A 21023-nucleotide genomic window follows, 5' to 3' on the forward strand; every position below is an offset into this window, starting at 1 on the left:
TTGATACAGAAGATCACTCAGCAGAGCTAAATCTATAATTCTAGATGAATTGAAAGAATGAGACAGGCAGCTAGTGGCTAAAAGCATAGTCTTTTGTGTCAAAAAAACAAAACAAAACAAAACAAAAAACCCACCCTGGTTAGAATATGGGTCCTCTTGTTGACAAAGGTAAGGTGTCCTTAAGTAATGTACATAATTTTTCAGAACCCCTGTTTTTGAGTAATGCCTGTTTTGTAATACTGCTGTGAAATAATCTATATGTAATTTAGTCCAGTGCTTATTATATATTAAATACAATAATCTTACATATAGTATAAATATTGGTATTATGGCTTTTAAGTAATAATAATACGTCAGACAAATAGGAAAGTCAAAAGATGAAGGAAGCACAAATAAAGAGCAATGGGTGTCCATATGACAGAGTGTAGTAACAAACAAACAATAACTCATGTAATTATAGATCCTAGAAGGTAATTTCATGATGGGTTGAATATAGTCGCAAAATGGCCATGGCTATTGTGAGTAAATACCCATGTGTGCCTGGGACAGACCTACCTTACACTTCTTGTCACTTTAATTAATGGCTCTCCATTTCACTCTCAAAACTGTCAGAATTTGGATGATGAATTGCACGGTTACTAAATGATGGCACATATGCTAATCTGGAAAATTTTAGGAGAAGCTTTCTGAAATATCTAATAAGCATCGTACAATGAAAATTTGGCAAACCATGTGTAGAAGAGTCTCATCTTCTGTATACAAAAATCTAGGTGGTTCAACATTTCTGATCGGTCCCCATAAGACCATCTTGAATGCAAATGTTTTTTTAGCAGTTCACCTCAGTGTTTTCTCACCACACACCTGATAAGAATGTAATTTGGATGGCTAGACGTGAAACATACCAAATGACTCTAAAGTTGCATTTTTACTTTTTTTTCTTTTACCAGCTTGCTTCCACATTCAACTTATTTTAAAAAGGCTTTTTATTATTATTATTTTTTTACTTTTATGATCTGAGATTTAGGAGTTGAAAAATAGTGAGAAATGTCCATTTTCTTTTTTTCTCCCTTTCTATACAGAATAACATCCTTTCCAATAACAAGTATTCAATAAAGGGGGAAAAAAAGTTGTGACAGGATATTCTTCCTTGTTGTTATTTACCAGTCTTTGTTAGCATTATGAAAGCAGTCATGGTACTTCAAGTGATTTCTTTTTCTTTTTTTTTTTTTTTTAAGATTTATTTATTTATTTATTTGAGAGAGAATGAGAGACAGAGAGCATGAGAGGGAGGAGGGTCAGAGGGAGAAGCAGACTCCCCGCTGAGCAGGGAGCCCGATGCGGGACTCGATCCCGGGACTCCAGGATCATGACCTGAGCCGAAGGCAGTTGCTTAACCAACTGAGCCACCCAGGCACCCCTTCAAGTGATTTCTATAAGTCTGTTCTCAGCCATTATCTAAAAAACAAAACAAATACAAAATAAATTGCACAGTTATCATCTTTGCTATCAAATATCTTCATAATTAAGAAAGCAAATATGCAGATTGCCTATCTTAAATAGATCAGTTCTTGAAAATACGTTCCTTCAAAGTACTATGTAGCACTTTTCTCACTGTGTTAATTCATTAGTGATGAAAGAAAGCAATATCAGATTATGGTAATTTACAAAAGAATAGCATTTTAAACTATTACTCATGGAAATACAGATAGAGATTCAGATCACATTATTAGAAATTTAATAATTTTCACATCATCAGAAATTTGCAATTGAAAGAGCTGTGGGGAATTCACTTGGCAAGTTAAACACAAATTTATAGTTATTATAATTCCAAGAAAATTTAAAAGATCCAATAGTATTCCCAAAGACATTTTAATCAGTGCTGATGGCTTCTTGGAGAAGGTGATGATTGTGAAGTATTGATGTGCTAACCCATATCTGTAGGTACAATAAAATTATGCCGCATTGAATATTGACAGATTTTATATTCTTGCCTTGTAGTAACTATCTGACCTGTTTAAGCATAAAATTCAGCAAACTTACAGGTAATGAGTAAATATTTTATTGTATTTTAGGCTGATTTTAATATTCTGGAGATTCAGAACTTTCAAAGTTACAGCATTGTCACAAGAAAATACATTAACTTTGTCCTGATATTTATTTAATAACCAATTCGTCAGAAAACATTACTTTTAGAGTTTTTAATGTTGTATTGAAAATTAGGTGAAATATTTTTACTTTAAAAGCTACCCATTTTCTAGTTATCTGGCTTGATTTTAAGTTTTGGATCTTTAATGACTCTCATAACACAGATTGGATTTATGTTTCTCGACAATTTTTTTAAATTTTTTTTATTATGTTATGTTAATCACCATACATTACATCATTAGTTTTTGATGTAGTGTTCCATGATTCATTGTTTTCATATAACACCCAGTTTCTCGACCATTTTTTGAACAAACTGCAAACTTTCAGTATATTCTATGTAGCCCTCTGCTACATGATCATTCTGGGCAGAACAACTTTCTATAAAGGTCTAGAAATATCCAAAATTCCAAACTAAAGTTATCAAAGGATTGAAGTCAAAGTGGAACAAAGGTTCCCAATGTGCCTCTACTTCCTTCCTGGGATTATTCAAGGCATGAGTCTAAGTATACACCATGGGGATAAAAAAAGTAGTCATGAGGTACTAACATGAGATATTAAGGGAACCCTCCCTTTCTTCTACATGACCAATCATCCAAGTAAATGCAATTCAAGAAAAAATAATTACAAAATATATCACAGTTTTCTAGCATATCCAATTATTTAATTGATGTTATGGTAGCAGAAGTTAATTTTGGATTACTGAAGATATTTGAATTAATAGTTAAAATACATACCAAGGATGACTGGGTGGCTCAGTCAGTTAAGCAACAGACTTTTGGTTTGGCTCAGGTCGTGATCTCAGGGCTGTGAGATCAAGGGGCTCTGTGCTCGGTGGGGAGTCAGCTTGAGATTCTCTCCCCTCTCCCTCTGCCCCTCCCACTTATGCTCTTTCTCTCTTAAATAAATAAATAAATAAATAAATATATTTTTAAAAAAGTACATATCAGTCAGCTTAGGTTTGTGATTATGTGTATGAAATTTGTAACAGAAAATGTAGAAATTTATGATTTCTATCATCATCTAAGGAGTGGAAATCCTAGAATCTTAACAACTGTGGGTTTTTTTACTTGCGGGTCACACAAACCTCTTAAGCCTGAGAGCTGAGCACAAACTTGATACATAGATGGTTAAAGGATGAAGGATTGGACAAAACTGGTAATGAAACACATTTGTCAATATATGAAAGCAGAGGGATTTGTTTGTGGTGGGGATCCTGTCTGGGAGGGGAGGGGCCTGGAGGGTACATGGGGAAAAGAACCTAGGGAGGAAGCAAGGAAAGAAGAGGCCTAGGGAGGTAGGGAGAGAGTGGAGAGAGAGAAAGGCTACATTAGAGTAAAAAATATTTCGGGGGTGAAAAGCTGAGTCTTGGGATGTAACTGCCCTCTCCCTCTTCTGTCTTCTATACAAAATTTTCTCACAAACTGCTTGATGTTTTTAAAATGGACTTTCTTCTGAGGATAAAAAAAAATGCTGAGCCCTGTTCCAGAGTTGACAAAGGCTAAAACCTATGGATATTCAGGAGATCTACTACGTGCTTTTGTGCTTATCTATCATCTATCTACCAGCTATCAGAGAAAGAGAGATTGAGAGGGAGAGAAACAAAAGCTAAATATTAAGTGACAGCTTTAAAATTTCTCAAATGAGGGCACCTGGGTGGCTCAGTCGGTGAAGCGTCTGATTCTTGGTTACATCAGGTCATGATCTCAGGGTCTTGGGCTTGAGCCGCACGTCGGGCTCCGTGCTCAGCGCAGAGTCAGCTTGTCTCTCTCCCTCTGCTCCTCCCCTTACACTCTTTTTCTCTCTCTGGAATAAATAAACTCTTTAAAAAAAACTTCTCAAATGAATACAAAGCACATTTTTAAACAAAGGAGAATAGTTGATTTCTATATTTTGTTATGATCTACGGAAAAGGGCATCATCCAATTTGAAATTGAAGAATTGAAGTTAAGGAAAATGTTAGGCCATTATTTTATATTGTACCATGTGGAATATTCATAGAAAAGAAAATAAGAGAAAAAAATTAAGAATTAAAAAAATCCAGTAAAAGTCTGTATCAGTTAAGGAACGGAAGCCATTAATGTCATAACGATCATTCTACATTTTAGTTTCAGGTTTGGTCTTGTTTTCATTCTGCTGAGATGTCTATTCACTTAGATGATGATGTCTTCTCTACCTGTTTTTCTCTCTGAACATCTTATGCTCTTCCCTGATAGTGCTCACCACAATTATGATTAATATCTGTTAGTGTCTCTTTCCTTCTTTGGACTGAAATCTCCATGAAGATGTACCTAATGTCAAAATAATGTATCTCTCACTCCGGATTTGTCCTTTTCTAATGCTCTGCATTAAAAAAAAATGTTACCACCAACCATCTAGGAGCAAACCTCAGAAATCTGAGTCAGCATTGATATCTTGCCCTCTCTGACCCTTCATATATAGTTTATCACGAAGTCTTATTGATTTTAATTCCTAAATATTCCTTAAGTCAAGATAGTTCTCCCCACTTCATCACAGCATCACTTTGAACTCCCTCTTTGACTTCTAACTGGTTTGTTTGCATCTGCGCAACCCAATCAATTTCTACACCTGCAACCAGAGTCACCTTTTCAAAATGCAACTCTTCCTCTGTATCTTCCTAAAGTGGAGACTGGCTTCCAGTTCCCTCTTTAATCAGATTTCACACCTTGCACTCTCTCAAGTTTGTACTACAGTCACACGGATGATTTTATTCCTTTATACTTGACATGCTGTATCATGACACCAAACTGGTCCCTTTACCAAAAGTGCTTTTCTTTCCCTGTTTCACCTTCTTGTCTGCTACTTATCCTTCAGATCTTGACTCAAGTGGTACTTCCACAGGGGAGACTTCATTGAATTTCCATTTTAGGTCAGTCTCTCATTTTAAAGGTTTCCTAGCACTCTGTACCTCTTTTTTGCAACACTTGTTAGAGTTGAAATTTGCCAGTGATTTGTGTGATTAGTTGACTGATACCTGTTTACTCCAGTAGGGAAGTCTACAAGGAAGAAAGGAAGGTATCAGCTTTTGTAGCTAGTGCAGTCCCTGGCTCAAACAATATTTGTTGGATGAATAAATGCATAAACTCAGGTCTGTATGTTTTATAGAGAAAGAAGTGATTAGGCCACAAAACCTGCCAAGTGAAAATTTTCTTTTTAGCTTTTGAGTCCAAAGGTGAAATGATGGGGAAATAATAAATTGCTCAATATAATATCCCAAAGTTTCTTGTGTAGGTAAAAATAGAAAAGTGACAGACACATAGAATAAGCGGTAACAGTGGCTACCTGTGGCTTGAAGAGAATGCTCACCATCCAGAATTGTTCCTATTACATTCAGGGGTGGAATAATTTTTTTCCCTTCTAATTTGCTCATAATAGCTTCCATTAATCCTTTACAACCTGATTGAGTCATGACATTTTCCCCAAATCCACCCCAAGCTATGCAGTCTCAATATTTCCAACAGTGTTTGAGTACAACACTCTACAAGAGTGTCTGTCTGTGTTTGTGCATTATGGTTACTATGGTTAGGAGATATTTCCTGAGAATGGTCTTTTACAGGAGCTATCAAAATCAGGTAAACAACTGTTCCAGAGTTGATAAGGCTGAGAAAGTAGATAGCCTGTAGACATTGTTGCCAATGGCTACAACAGTTTCAGGACATCTTAAATATTATATTTTCATACTTTCATACAAAAGCACTTTTGGTAATACCAGGCAGATCAATTTATAAGGTTCATGCTAGCAATCCTATTATAGGAAGATGAATCACAACCAAAAAATTATAATATTCAAATAAAATAAAAATTGTTGGATATGTAAAAAGGAAGTTCAAAGAATAAAGCAGAGAGAGAATAGTATGTAATAGAGGAAATGGAGAGATAGAGGAAAGGAAGCTAAAATTAGAGGGAGATAAGAAAAAAAGAAACATTCATGTCATTAAGAGACTTTATGTCAAATTTAAGAAATAAATATATGATTACATCCCATCAGTGTAACAATACAATTATATTGCCAAGTACTATAATTATGTCTTGATTAAATCAGTCCTACTCTTCTCTCAAGTACAAAATTAATGACAAAATTCTAGTTGCTAAAGGATAAAATGGTTGAACGATTTGTAAGAGCTTTACAGAATATATAACAGTATATTAGGCAAATGTGCAACTTAAAAAAGAGAACTCAACCTTTTTTATTATTGAAATTTATCATCTTAATTCAGACACAGATTTAAGAAACCAAATACTTCATATAGTAAAGCTAAATTAATCCCATATCTTTTCTTTAAGTGCAGTCATAAGATATTGCTTACATACACATGTATGCATGTACAAATTAAATCTCTTGTACTTTGAATAGATTTAAAATTCCAAGTTTTGTTTTGGTTTGGTTTTGCCCTGAGATACTTAATGTTCAGGAATCACTTGAGACATTATAATAAAATTACATGTACTGTTATGGATGGGATTGTTTTCCCCCCAAATTTATATGTTGAAGCCCTGTACCCCAATGTGACTGTATTTGGAAATAGGGCCTTTAAGGAGGTAATTGCAATTAAATGAGGTCATAAGGGTTTAACACTAATCCCATAGAACTAGTGTCTGTATAAGAAGAATAAGAGACGCCAGGTTTCTGGTTTCTCACCAGAAACCGACCTTCTGGCACCTTGATCTTAGACTTCCAGCCTTCAGATTGTGAGAAAATTAATTTCTGTTGTGTAAGTCACTCCATCTGTAGTATCTTTTTTTTTTTTTTTAAGATTTTATTTATTTGACAGAGAGAGACACAGCGAGAGAGGGAACACAAGCAGGGGGAGTGGGAGAGGGAGCAGCAGGCTTCCTGCCAAGCAGGGAGCCCGATGGAGGGCTCGATCCCAGAACCCCGGGATCATGACCTGAGCCGAAGGCAGACGCTTAACAACTGAGCCACCCAGGCACCCCTTTCTGTAGTATCTTGTAGTATCTGTTATGGTGGCCCTACCAGTCTAACGCATATACCATCATATTTTATTTCACACATTCATTTGAACTACAGCCCTTCTATCTGCCCGATTCAGCACAGACATACATACTTAACTAAGACAGATAAATAAACAAAAATTTACAAATATAGGGTTATATATTATAAAATAAGACCTATACTGAAGGTATTTAACATATTTTTAAATTGAAAATTTTAGTTTCTTTGGTGAATCTCTGGTTCTTCTTGCTTTGGAAGTGTTTTCTATTAAATTACTTTTAAGTGTATCCATGAACAACATATGAATGTTTTCCCTCATTGTCTCTTTTGGCAATATCCTTGCAAAAGTGACAAGGCAGAAAAACAAGGAGCAAGAAAATTAAGATTTATTAAGTATCTTCTTTGACATTGGCTATAGCAACTTCTTTCTAGATATGCCTCCTTCTATCTGGATTGCTCTAGATAAAGCAAATAAGCAAAACAAGCAAGGGAAACAAAAGGAAAAATAAACTATTGGAACTACATCAAAATTAAAAGCTCTTCACAGTGAAGGAAACAATCAACAAAACTAAAAGGCAACCTACGGAATGGGAGAAGATATTTGTAAATGACATAACTGATAGAAGGTTAGTATCCAAAATATATAAAGAACTTAAAAAACTCAACACCAAGAAATGAATAATCCATTTAAAAATGGGCAGAAGACACGGATAGACATTTTTCCAAAGAAGACCCATAGATGGCAACAGACACATGAAAAGATGCTCAACAGCCCTGATCATCAGGGAAATGCAAATCAAAACCACAATGAAATACTACCTCATATCTGTCAGAATCGCTAAAATCAACAACACAAGAAACAATGCGTGTTGGAGAAGATGTGGAGAAAGGGGAACCCTCTTGGACTGTTGGTGGGAATGCAAACTAGTACAGCCACTGTGGAAAACAATATGGAGGTTCCCCCCAAAATTAAAAATAGAACTATCCTATGACCTAGCAGTTGCACTACTAGGTATTTACCCAAAGAACACAAATATTCTAATTCAAAGGGATTCATGCACCCCGATGTTTATAGCAGCATTATCTACAATAGCTAAACTATGGAAAAGCCCAAGTGCCCACTGACTGATGAATGGATAAAGAAATGGTGTATATATACACAATGGAATATTACTCAGCCAAAAAAAGAATGAAATCTAACCATTTGCAATGACATGGATGGAGCTAGACAATACTATGCTAAGCAAAATAAGTCAATCAGAGAAAGACAAACAGCATATGATTTCACTCATATGTGAAATTTAAGAAACAAAACAAACCAGCAAAGGGAATAAAAGTGAGAGAGAGGAAAACCAAGAAACAGACTCCTAACTAATGGTAACTGATGGTTACCAGAGGTAAGATGGGGGTGGATGGAAGAAATAGGTGATGGGGATTAAGGAGTGCACTCACTTTGGTGAGCACTGGGTGTTGGATGGAAGTTTTGAATCACTATATTATACACCTGAAACTAATATTACACTGTATGTTAACTGCCTGGAATTTAAACAAAAACTTTAAAAAAAAGATTTATTAATTATCTATTATAATCAATGGAGATTTCCCTTAAAAATAAAAAATATATATTAGGGAAATTATTACTGTATTTTGCTCATTGGCAAGGAAAACTGTTTGTCTTTCTAGTACCTACTATACTAAGCAACCCCAAACTAACTTAATAAATGTTTGTTGATGATGGTGATAATACAAGGACTCTAATTTTACATACTATACACCTTTTAGCCCTTATAAGAGGTGTTTGAGTAAATATACAATAAATATTTTTAACTAATTGAAAAGAAAATCCTAATTAAAATAAAAAATCTTTCAATATAGTTGATGATACTTCAGGTATACTCATCAGGAGTTATTTCAGAATCACATTTTTTATCAGACTTGATAAGTAGAGCCTTTTAGAAACATAATAATGATACTCTCTCCAAAATAAGATTTTTTAGTTACCAGGAAAATGGTTTACAGATTGAAATAAATATTACCATATCTACCAAAATTCTGTCTTCTTATCAGTTAAAAGGCAGCTCTTTTAAAGTTTTGTGTCTGTGTGTTTGCATGTTTTATTTCAATCGTTATTTCTTAGAAAAGCTTTTCCTGATCTATAGTACTGCACACATTCTCCTCTTTTATAGCCCAATATGATGTTACTTTTTAATAATGCTTTGTGCACTCATGTTTAATTTATTGTTGGAATTATTTGTTCATTACAATCTCAGTTGTAGAATTCTTGAGAACTGATACTGTGTCTGTTTAGTGTATATGTATATGTATGTATGTGTGTGCGTATATCTCTATACCTACGTTTATATCTATATCCATATTTGTGTGTGTGTATACAGAGATTTACTTCTGACTAATAGCCAAGGACTTTGACAAAATGGAAAGTTTTAATTACTTACATCCAGCCAAGAACATCTTTCAGTAATATGGATCATTGGTATCAGAACTTGAGAGGTTGAAGGACAGATCAGATTGAGAAGGCCAGATCTTGAGGGCCATTAATATGTAAATGGCAATTGAAATAATGCATATGGATGAGACCACCTAGAAAGAAAGAATAATGCAAGAAAAAGCCATGAAGCATAGTTGTTAAAAACATGACCACTGAAATCAGAAATTCTACCTTCAAAACCTCTCTATTACCTACTAGCTATGTAAAATTAGTGAAGGTTAGTTTGGGTCCTTGTCTTAGTATTTTTTCAAGGATTAAATGTAATAATAAAATGTAAAACACTTAGAGGAGTTCCTAACTAAACATTCAATGTGTATTGACTCCTATTAGACTTCAAAGAACAAAAGGCTAGCACTAATTCTTTAGGGACTCCCAAATTGAAAGATGGAGAAGGATGGCTAGAGAGGTAACAGGTAAAAACAGAATATATAATGCTATGAAAGACAAATGAGAGTATCTCAAGAAGGGAAGTCTCTTAGGCTTTCAACTTCTCTCCAAGGCAAACCTCCAACCTCAAAAAACTAAATTCATATGAAATAAATGATTAAAAATGCCGTCAAGATATTGGATATTCTTTATAAAAGATGGTAATTCCTGTGAAGATGGGAAGCAAATGGGATGAGCCCTATTATTATACCAGCTTGCTACCTTCAGAGAGATTCCTGGCTGGTGCAGGGAGGGGGGAAATCAGGAGGCTACAACAGATATCCTGAGTTGAGGAGATAGAACTGAGAGTCTGAGAAGAATAAGGTGGCTAGAATTCACAGGGCAGAGTACCAGAAAGAAGAGAGTTGCTCGCAGAGAACCCTGAAGATCTGTAGAGGCCCTCTTTGGGTACTGCAGAGTACTGATAGGCTCTCCTGAGTGGGAAGCTGGTATGGCTGGGGATGATTCATCTGCAAGGATCAGAGGGAACATTATCTAATGCTCACACTGGATGGAAAATAATTTCTTTTATCATTAGCCAGACTGGGAAATCTCATAATTCATGGAACATTACAAAGAATATTCAGAAGGATCTTGCCTGAGTGGTGGGAATATTTAGTCCAAAACTCTAGTCCTGTCTAACATTATCTGAAAAGCAAAACTAAAAATAACTGTTTCCAACTAATTTAACTTTATCCCAGAACAAATTTCAATCATTTTTGTGGAGTAACAAAAATATTTAGCTTCTAACAAGGTAAAATTTGCAATGTTTGGCATCCAATAAAGGAGTGATGAGATGTGCAAAGAAGCAGGAAAATGCAACACGTAATGAGGAGAAAAGTCAATCAGCCAAAGTAGACACAGGACTAACACAAATCTCATAAATGGCAAAGATATTAAAACAATTATAATTATCTTACAAATGTTTAAAAAAGCTAGAGGAGAGTTTGAAATGTTAAGTAGAAATATGAAAGATGTAAAAATACACTCAAATCAGACCTCAAGATTAAAAACTATACTGTCTGAGATGAAAAATACGCTGAACAGGAAAGAAGATAAATGAGATGCTGGAAAAGAAAAGATTAGGGAATTTGGAAACTAGCAGTTGAAAGTAGATAAATTGAAACACACAACAAAATACTTGAAAATATAAGAATATCTTCAGCAAGTTGTGGGACAACTTAAAGTGGTCTGATACACATGCAATTCAAGTCCATGTAGGACAGGAGATAGAGGGGAACAGAAAAAATATTTGAAGAAATAATGGCCCCAAATCTTGCAAATTTGGTGAAAACTATAAACCTGCATATCCAGGAAGTTCAGTGAAACTCAAGCACAAGAAACATGAAGAAAACTGCAATGCACATCATAGGCAATTTACTCGAGGCTAGTGATAAAGAGAAAATTTTAAAAACAACCAGAAGTGGGGGAAAAAAGACATCCTAACAAGGTACAAAGATGAGGAAACAATGAAAGCAAAGAGGCAATAAAGCAGCATCTTGAATGTCATGAAATAAAAAATGAAAACAAATAACTATCAACTGAGAATTCTACCACAGAAAATGTCTTTCAAATATGAAGGCAAAATGTAGACATTTAAAGATAGACAAAAGGTGAAATAATGCATCTGCAGTAGATCTGCATGAGAACTGTTAATGGGAATTTTTCAGACAGAAGGAAAAAGATAACACATGGAGATATGAATCTTCAGAAAACAATGATGAGTACCAGAGGTGGTAACTATGTATAACTTTTTTCATACTACAAACCTTTTAAAGATATAATTGATTATTTAAATAAGAACAATGTAGTGTAAGAGTTTATTATATATGTAGAAGTATTCATATAAAAAAAGGATAGGAGAGCAGACATGGAAGAATATTTTTATCCTCTTATATGTGAAATGATATAGCATCCTTTAAATGTAGACTGGATGCTGGACATACAGTAATGGATAAGATAGACAAAATCCCTTCTCTCATGGAGTTCAAGTTAAAAGCAAGGACCCATATTTACTTGTACCAACCTTAAAAACTAAGTTCTCAAAACTAAAAGATGATTAACATGATAAGAATAAGAAAAACTGAAACTATAACAAGTGATATGGGCAAAAACATGAATTTAATTGTTTATTAATTAAAAGTGTTTTCTATTTTTTTTATGGCTTTTTTCTATTAGAATGGCTATCATCAAAAAGACAAGAGATAAATGCTGGCATAGGCGTGGAGGAGAGGGAACCAGTATGCGCTGTTGGTGGAAAAGTCAATTGGTGCGACCACTGTGGGAAAACAGTATGGAGGTTCCTCCAAACATCAAAAATAGAACCATATGGTCCAGAAATTCCAAAGAAAATAAAAGCACTATCCCAAAGACATATCCATACATATCCATACCCTCATGTTCACTGCAGCACTATTTATAGTGGCCATGATGTGGAAAAACCTAGGTGTCCAACAATGGGTGAATGACTAAAATGTGATTTATATATAGTGGAGCACAATTCAGCCATTAAAAAAAGGATATCCTGCCATTTATGACAACATGGATGGACCTTGAGAGCTTTACACTAAGTGAAGTAAATTTTAAAAAACCACAAATACTGTATGATCTCACTTATATGTAGAATCTAAAACAAAACTTCACTGAAAGTCATAGAAAACTCAGAAGCAGAAATCATAGAAACTTATAAAAACAGAGATCAGATTTGTGGTTGCCAGACATGGGGGGGCGGGGGTGGGGTGGGGAGGGGAATTGGGTGAGAGTGGTCAAAAGGTTCAAATTTCCAGTTATAAAATAAATAAGTTCTAGGTATGTAATGTACAGCATGGTGACTGTAGTTAATAATACGGCATTATATATTTGAAAGTTGCTAAAAGAGTAAATATTTAAAGTTTCATCCAAGGAAAAAATCTGTAATTATATGAGGTGATAGATATTAACTAAACTTATTGTGGTGATTGTTTCCCAATATATGTATATATCAAATCATTATGTTATAAACCTTAAACTTATACAATGTTATATGTCAGTTACATCTCAATAAAACTGAAAAAACATAGCTTTAAAAAATCAAAATTTTGCATTTATGTAGTGGATATCTAAATTAAAAATATATTTGCTTCTCTCTATATCATATCTTGGTATCATGTCTTCCATTCCCTGCCTGAATACAGTAATGAATATTTAAGGAAATGGGTAGTGATTTGGCAACTATAATCCATACTTATTTTTAGGATAATGTGGCCTCTAGCCTTCAAATATTGAAAGAACATTTTAGTGATCACTGATCACAGATATACTGCCCAGTTATAAGCTGTTAGGGTTGCAAGATTCTATTTTCCTTGTTTATTCAGATAGTCAGTTGGAGGCCTGGATTTGATGTTCCTTAGAAACAGTTCAATTCAATAAATAAATTCAATTTATTCCCCTTTTCAGAGAGAGAAATCAATTTTTATAGTCATACACAAATGCCATGAAGACAGCAGTACATTTAATTTTCATAAATAGTAAACCATAAATAGAACAAGTGGTTTTTATATTTCCTGTATTGATGTTTTAAAATCTCATACAAGCAATACTTGTTAAAGGTGAATTTAGTCAGGTATGTCCCTGAAATCTGTATGACCAGGAAGTTCATTCACTCATTCAAAAAAAGTTTGCATTTTTGGTAGAAGTCACTAACATATAAAAGTCACTAACTTTGCTTGGGCTGTGAAGGATACAAGGGCAACATATAGAAAGATAAGCAATATTCTTATCTTCAGCAAACTCATAATCTCTGTTGAAAAGTCTCCTCAGTAAACTGAAAGGTCAGAAGGAAATAATGGCAATAAAAGAGGTATAACCAATAATTTAGAAAAGCCGGTGTGTACCAGTGGATTCAAAGATGATTTCATATTGTGGGTAATATTTGCATTGGACTATGATAGGTTAACCATGAACAAGCAGAGGCCATGAAGTACATTAAGGCTGAGAGAGCAAACGATCAAATTTAGGGAAGATATTTGAGGGAGAGTATTTAGATTCTATGTAGGTGAAATATAAATGATTTAAAGATGTTTAAACTTATCTACAACATCATGGTTTATGAAAAACAGGCAAACATTATCTTTAAGGTACTTGAGATGGAGTTATAGACAGTCTGTTAAAAAAATAATAGCTAATAAAAAAACCATCGAGCATAGATTAGGTTGAAACCCTTTCAGATCACTTGACTGCTCAGGCCTGACTTCCTCAGTCTAATCCATATGCTGATGGATTTTGAGACAGCAAGGTCCAGTGTTAAAACACCAGAGAAACTGCAAGCTGATCATTAGAAGTAGACATTTTTCCCCCACAATCTCTTATTCTACGAACAAATGACTCAGGAAATATGCACTTAAATAAGACCTTGGTCTCTAAAAATGTATCTCACAGGGAAGTATTTCTCTAATGTCATATTTTCTAAAAGAAGAGACTTCTATAACATGCCACCAAATCTGTCATGGAAATCTCCACCCATGGCTAGCTCTAAATGCAGTGATCAACTTTAAAAGTTAACGATAAGAACATGTCTCTTTAAGAGCTATTGCATACCTTTCCCCTTAAATTTTGTACCATTCTCCTATCAGCTGATAACACTCCTCATCTTTTATTGTAAAATAGAAATTATTAAATAGGAATTTCCTTCTTTTTCCATCAGCAACTCTATAAACTTATTTGTACCTGACTCAATCTTGTTCGAATTCCCGTTTCTTGCAAGTGTCTCTGCTGGCTAATATCCCCATTCATGGCATGGATCCCATTGCTTCTCACCCTGTCAAGAAGTTTTTTCATTGTTATATTCTTTTTCTCCTGAGCCTTCAAGCTATCCTTCTCTAATCAATTATTCTGATGAACATTCAACCAATCTCTGATATCATCTCCCATTAAAAAACATTCCTTTTGACCCCACAACTCCCTCCAGAAACTGTACCATTTCTCTGCTCCCCTGAGTTTCTAAACTCCTTAAAAAACAGGGGTCTAAAAAAAACATATGGCAAATTTATTTTCTAATTGCCTATCACTCTTCGATCCTCCAATCCAGCCTCTGACTCAGTCTCCACATTGTCAAAGGCAATGAACACTTTGATCAGTACTCATCATGGTTGTTCGCTGCAGCCTGTAAACAGTTCCTTTCCCATGTATTCAGGACATGCATCTGCTTTCCCCAGTCCTATCCCAAGCCAAGCTTCTTTTCTTTTTCTTTCTGGCTACACCTTCCTAGACTCCTTCAGTAGCTCCTTTATTCAATATGTTTCTGCTCAGGGCCCAGGGACAAGTGGACAGTATGTAGTTCTGCTATCATAATTGCTCTCCTAATAACCAGGGAGCTAAAATGCCTAAAATTTTAATGAGGATACATGATTGTGTCTACTTACCTGTCTAAGCAAGGCTATAGTTCATATCACCTAAAGCCAGATTAATTATTTAGTTGTAGGACATATTTTTCCAATTCAGGGCTTATTCACTCATTTTTTTTTCATTCAATATGTATTATTTAGCACCTGCCACGTGTCAGCATTGTTATAGATCCTACTGCTTCTAAGTTTCTTATTACCAGAATGACTCATCTTTATTTTTGGTAGGAAATGTGATCGGGGCTGATCTTGAAGGTCCAACTATATTTTTCATCCCAAATAGTAGTGTGTGTTTTTTTTTTTAATAAAATCAAGCATCCCATAGATCCTGAGGGTAAATCAGTAAACAAGATTGACAAGATCCCTGTCTTTGTGGAACATGAGAAGGTAAAGTTGGGGTGAGGGGGTTGGCTATGTTATATAGAATTAATAGGATTATCCTTATCAATTAAAGATTGGGTTTTCATCAGTTCATAAGACTCTAAACTCCCCAAGATAATGTATTGTTTTCACCTAGAAATATGTGCAAAAACCAGATCTACCTGATGTTGCTGTCTCGATACCTCAAGAAATTCTTGTAATCAAAACTGAGGGGAGGGGGGAAGACCCTCTTCATTTTAAAATCTACTTTTAAACAGACTTGAAAAGAATAGAACCCGATGGTTGAAGGTATCAATGGGATACTTGATTTTATTTTAAAACTACTATTTGGAATGAAAAACAGTTCAGCCTTGAAGATCAGCCCCACAACACATTTCCTCCCCAAAATAGAGATCGGTCATTCTGATAATAAGAAACTTAGAAATAATTCGCATCAAATAAATGTCAGGACCCCAATTACAGAGTGTCTGTTGAAGCAGGTGTTATAAGAGTATATAATAAGGGTGAGTTTGCTTTGGCTGCTTTCTCAGCACTGTGGAGTGCTTCGCCTGCCTGTCCATCTGGGTTTGTGGCATATATATGAATGGCATGATTTGCTTCAAATGAGAAGATGCCACTAATTTTTTTGGGGGGGCAGCAAAGCAAGATTTATTGAATGATAGTTCAAAGCTCCCAAAGATGGAGGGGACCCAAGATGGTTGCCCACCACTAATTTTTTTAAAAAAGATTTATTTATTTGAGAGAGAGAGAGAACGAGTGGGAGTGGCAGAGGGAGAGAGAGAATCTCCAGCAGATTCCATGCTGAGCGGGAGCCTGGCAGGGCCTCTCTCCCAGGACCCTGAGATCATGACCTGAGCTGAAACTGAGTCAGAGACTCAGTAGACTGTGCCATCCAGGAACCCCAGTCACTAATTTTAATATGCTAAAATATCAGCACAAAATTAAAAACGCTTTTCTTAGTATGAACCTAGCTGGATCTCTTCACCTTTCTTTTCCTTTCTTTTTTCATTGATAAAATAATGACTAATAATGTCCAATTTAACTCATCAGATTGTCTTGAGAGAATTGTAGGATAAGCATTAAACTTATGAATTCTTATTAAATTATAGAATACATTAAAATATGATTTACAATTATGACCATTTCTGTTATAATAATATTAACAATAATATTGCATGCCTTCCAGATTGTATTTACTTAAAGGATTTCATTTATTTTTTTCTTTTTCATTATGCTTTATTTTTGTTTTTACATATACTTGGAAACTTCCTTAAATTCGTTATTATAAAACATCTTAAATGTTGAACATTTAAATCCTTGTGAATAGCTAATTTGAGCATGCGTATATTGTAGAAAGTGGGTTTATTCTATATGCTTATTTGATTGAGATTTTGACTACAAGTTGTCATGATAGTCAAATTAGATAGCCCTAGTTTAAATGGTGCTAGATCTCTTTAAAAGATGTTTTTGTGAATTTGACAAATAGCAATTACTGAGCGAGCACACCAACAGTGATAAATACTGTGGTTTCAGCCTGTCAAAAACTAACTGAAGACTGAGAGGAAACGCATAATAGGAAACATCTGTTGCCTTTTCAGGCCTGCTGAGAGATGATGAGGATACACCTTTTGACAATAAATAAATAAATAAATCGTAAAATAAAATTCTAAAAATCAGGGTTTTTTTTCACATTACTTTGTTGAACTAAAGAGTGACTCTCTAATTTAAAATATGAGACAGCTATTTCCCAATAGTTAGAACACATTTTAAAAAGCTTTGAATAATTCTCATCTCCATTATCTTAGTGAAAGACATTAATGAGCAACTGAAGATAGAACTTTAGAGGCAAAAAAAAAAAAATTGCTAAGGCATATCTCTGAGGAATAAAATTCTAACCCAGTGTCTGGTGACTTTTTTTATCTTTGGTAATAGGACATCTTTCATTTCTCAGGTAAATTTAGGCATTGAAAGATATTTTTACTGAAAGTTCAGTTATTTTTAGGTATTCAGTATTAAAACAGAAAGTTACGTCTATATTCAGATTAAGAAAGGTGGTAACTGTGAACTCGTTCCTTGCTCCCCCAAGCAAGTAAAGGTGCTGACAGTTTTCCTTTCCACACCACCCCTTGTCTTTTGTACCATCACTGCCTTTCTGAGTAGCCAGCCTTTCTGTTTGGTGGGAGGTGCAGGGGTGGAGTGGGGAGGGCTCTAAGACATTGATAGAAGAGGTCGAGTACATCAGTGTTTCCCACAAGGTAGGATTGGACATCGACGTCTTTCCTGCTTAACTCACTAGCTGACTGTACTTGGCACTTAGAAATGCGAGAATTCGTATGTTCCGGCCTGGGATGCTGTGCTATACTCAGTGGAATGGTGTGAGGGTGGTCCCCTGAGGTGGGCTCTGTTTACACAGGTGCTCCCTGGCACGCCTCATGTGGAGACTTGACAGCTCTCAATGCTGACTATTAGGATTTTCAGGTGTGGTCCCCCCACCACAAACCCCTTTCCTTAGTCTCATTTCTTCTTTTCTCTCCTTGCCTTAGCCTGGGCAGCCCTTAGGTTGGGTGGCTTGGTTCTTTTGTTATTGCTTTTATAATTTGTTGTATTTGGCATAATATTATGCCCTGCTCCCATCAAGGCTTAGCCTTTGAGCTCCAAAATACCCAACCCTTGCAAATGAGAAATTTACTCTCAAGATTATTATCTCTGGTTTAAGTTTTAAGAGACTATTTTGGCACCCAGAGCTAGATGTTAAATATTCTTTTTATGCGCACCATGTAGGAACTATGCATATTCTAACTTGGAGGTTTAGTTTTAATAGGGGGAGAGACTCATGGTATAAAATAGATAATAATAAAAGAATTAGAGGGATAAATTTGTTCATGTATCAAAAATATTCTCTCACTATACATACTGGTACACCTTAGAAAACAAAATAGCAAAAACAAAACAAAAAAAAACCTGAGTAGCAATAATACAGTGAATCAGCTATTGCTATTATTAATTACCACACTAATTATTGATTTTTAAACAGTGTTTAGTTATCATTTCACTCTCTTTTAAGTATATGCTCTAGTAAACTTCAATGTAAGTAAAACACAAGGTGGAAAAAATGAATTTCAAGGTGACAATATTCAAAATGAGAATAATCTATACTATTTCTCATGTTTAAATAATGAAATAGACATTTTTTTAAAGATTTATTTATTTATGAGAGAGAGAGAGAGGGAGGGAGAAAGCATGGGGGGAGGGGTAGAGGGATGGGGAGAGAGTCTTAAGCAGACTCCACCCTGAGCGGGAGCCTGGCATGAGGCTCAATCTCAGGACCCTGAGATCATGGCCCCAGTGGAACCAAGTGTCAGACGCTTAACAGACTGCACCACCCAGGTGCCCCAGCAGACTTATTTTTTTTAATTGTCTAAGTAATTCCTGGTAACCCAATTGTTGCCAGGTTTGATCGGTTATAAACAGGGCAGATATCACAATATTAAGACTGTAAATGGATGCGGCAGATCAAAAGATGATTGCTTTAATGTTGAAGTGGCGTCCTGGGACTCCCGATGTGCTAAATATTATCTCTTTAGTTGCTGTATTGAGAAAAATCTGGGGATTCTGAAGAAGTGTAACCTGAAGCAGGGTAGCTGAAGCAGTGGAAAGTAAACTCCGTGGGCTTGGCCCAGCAGCTGTCCATTAATAGGCCAAACCAATGCCTGCTGGCTGACCCTCAGTCTTGCTTATCAGCCTGTGACAGTATGAAATTTCTTCTCGGCCTCAGATGTGAGCACTGTTCCATGTCTTCAGTTTTTTCTAAAATCAGATAGATCAGGTTCAATTCCAACTCTTGGGCTAGGCAGGCAATTCATCTCAGTCTCAGTGTGGAGGGGAGATGGGCTCACACTGTCTCTCCATTTCTCCCTTGCTTCTCCTACCCACCTCCCCTGCCTTCTCTCTCTAGAGCCTCTACAGTTGTTGTGCCATGGATGGAGCTAGTCCTATCCAGAGATCCCACCACGCTGGGACGCATAGCATTGAAATGGGGTTTTGATCCCTGCACTCTCTCCCTCTTGTGGATTTTAGTTCACAGGCAGAGACATTCTCATCCCTCACCTCAAAGCCCACTTTCCTAACTTTCTGGTGGCATCCAGCTTTCCTCCTCCAGCAGTGGGCCTGTAACAAATTAGGGATTGTTACTAAGGAAAAAGATTTGGTATTACCTAGTATTTGGATTTTTGAAGGACTTAATACTGATAGGGGGAAAGGAGATTCTTTGAGTTTTGGAAAGGAAAAACACAACACATGAAAAATGGTATTTTTTGTCTTTATAATCCCCCCAAGTACATAATAACTCATCCTAGTCACTAAATTCTTAATCCTCAAGATCAAGGATAGTGTTTTATTTATATAGTCTCATAGAGCATTCCCTCAGACAGGTGGCATTCAGCAGATATTTGTTGAATTAATTAGAGAAGCATTCTTATCCTCTAACTCCTAACTGATTTATTTCTTGGCAATTGTGAGCATTTATTTTCATTTGAATCAGCTGCTGATTTTTAAAAGCAATCATTAAAGTTGTTGCTTTGGAGGTTTGTTTGATAAAGGGGAGTTAGTAATTCTGAATCATTAGCATTAATATTAAAACCTTTTGTTAAAGGCCTTTGTTCCGGGTGCCTGGGTGGTTCAGTCCTTAAGTGTCTGCCTTCGGCTCAGGTCATGATCCCAGGGTCCTGGGATCGAGCCCCACATCAGGCTCCCTGCTCCGTGGGAAACCTGCTTCTCCCTCTCCCACTCCCCCTGCTTGTGTTCCCTCTCTCGCTATGTCTCTCTCTCTGCCAAATAGATAAATAAAATCTTAAAAAAAAAAAAAAGGCCTCTGTTCACCTAATCCCTGAACTGAGTTTAAATGACTAGTTTCTTACAGTCAAAAATATGTCTAAGAACAATCTATAAGTAAATAGGCACTGTAATTACTATTGGGGTCCTTCTGGTATAATTAGGTAACAGTAAAATGAGTAAGTTACTGTCATGTGGTTAATTTGCCTTTTTTTCCACCTTGATTGTCCTTATTATGCACCAAAATGAAAACTAAGCAAGGAAAACTGAAATTTAAAAAAAGGCAAGTAATTAGGGGGCACCTGGGTGGCACAGTCAGTTAAGTGTGGGACTCTGGTTTTTGGCCCTTGTTGTGATCTCAGGGTCATGAGCTCGAGCCCCTCAT

The 21023-nt window shown here is 35.7% G+C and overlaps 1 long non-coding RNA gene across 1 annotated transcript in view; it reads right to left on the reverse strand.

The window, feature by feature from the left end:
* Positions 1–1228: 1228 nt before the first annotated feature.
* The window catches only part of LOC144382153 (uncharacterized), a 31798-nt gene continuing 12003 nt past the window's right edge, over positions 1229–21023 (reverse strand). The window contains exons 2-4 of the long non-coding RNA XR_013448588.1: positions 9571–9715; positions 3795–3948; positions 1229–1455 (exon numbers count right to left, since the gene is read on the reverse strand). This is a non-coding gene — a long non-coding RNA (uncharacterized LOC144382153). The remainder of the gene's footprint in view (positions 1456–3794; positions 3949–9570; positions 9716–21023) is intronic.

The sequence above is a fragment of the Halichoerus grypus genome, chromosome 6 (genome assembly GCF_964656455.1).
Source record: "Halichoerus grypus chromosome 6, mHalGry1.hap1.1, whole genome shotgun sequence".
NCBI classification, from domain to species: Eukaryota; Metazoa; Chordata; class Mammalia; order Carnivora; family Phocidae; genus Halichoerus; species Halichoerus grypus.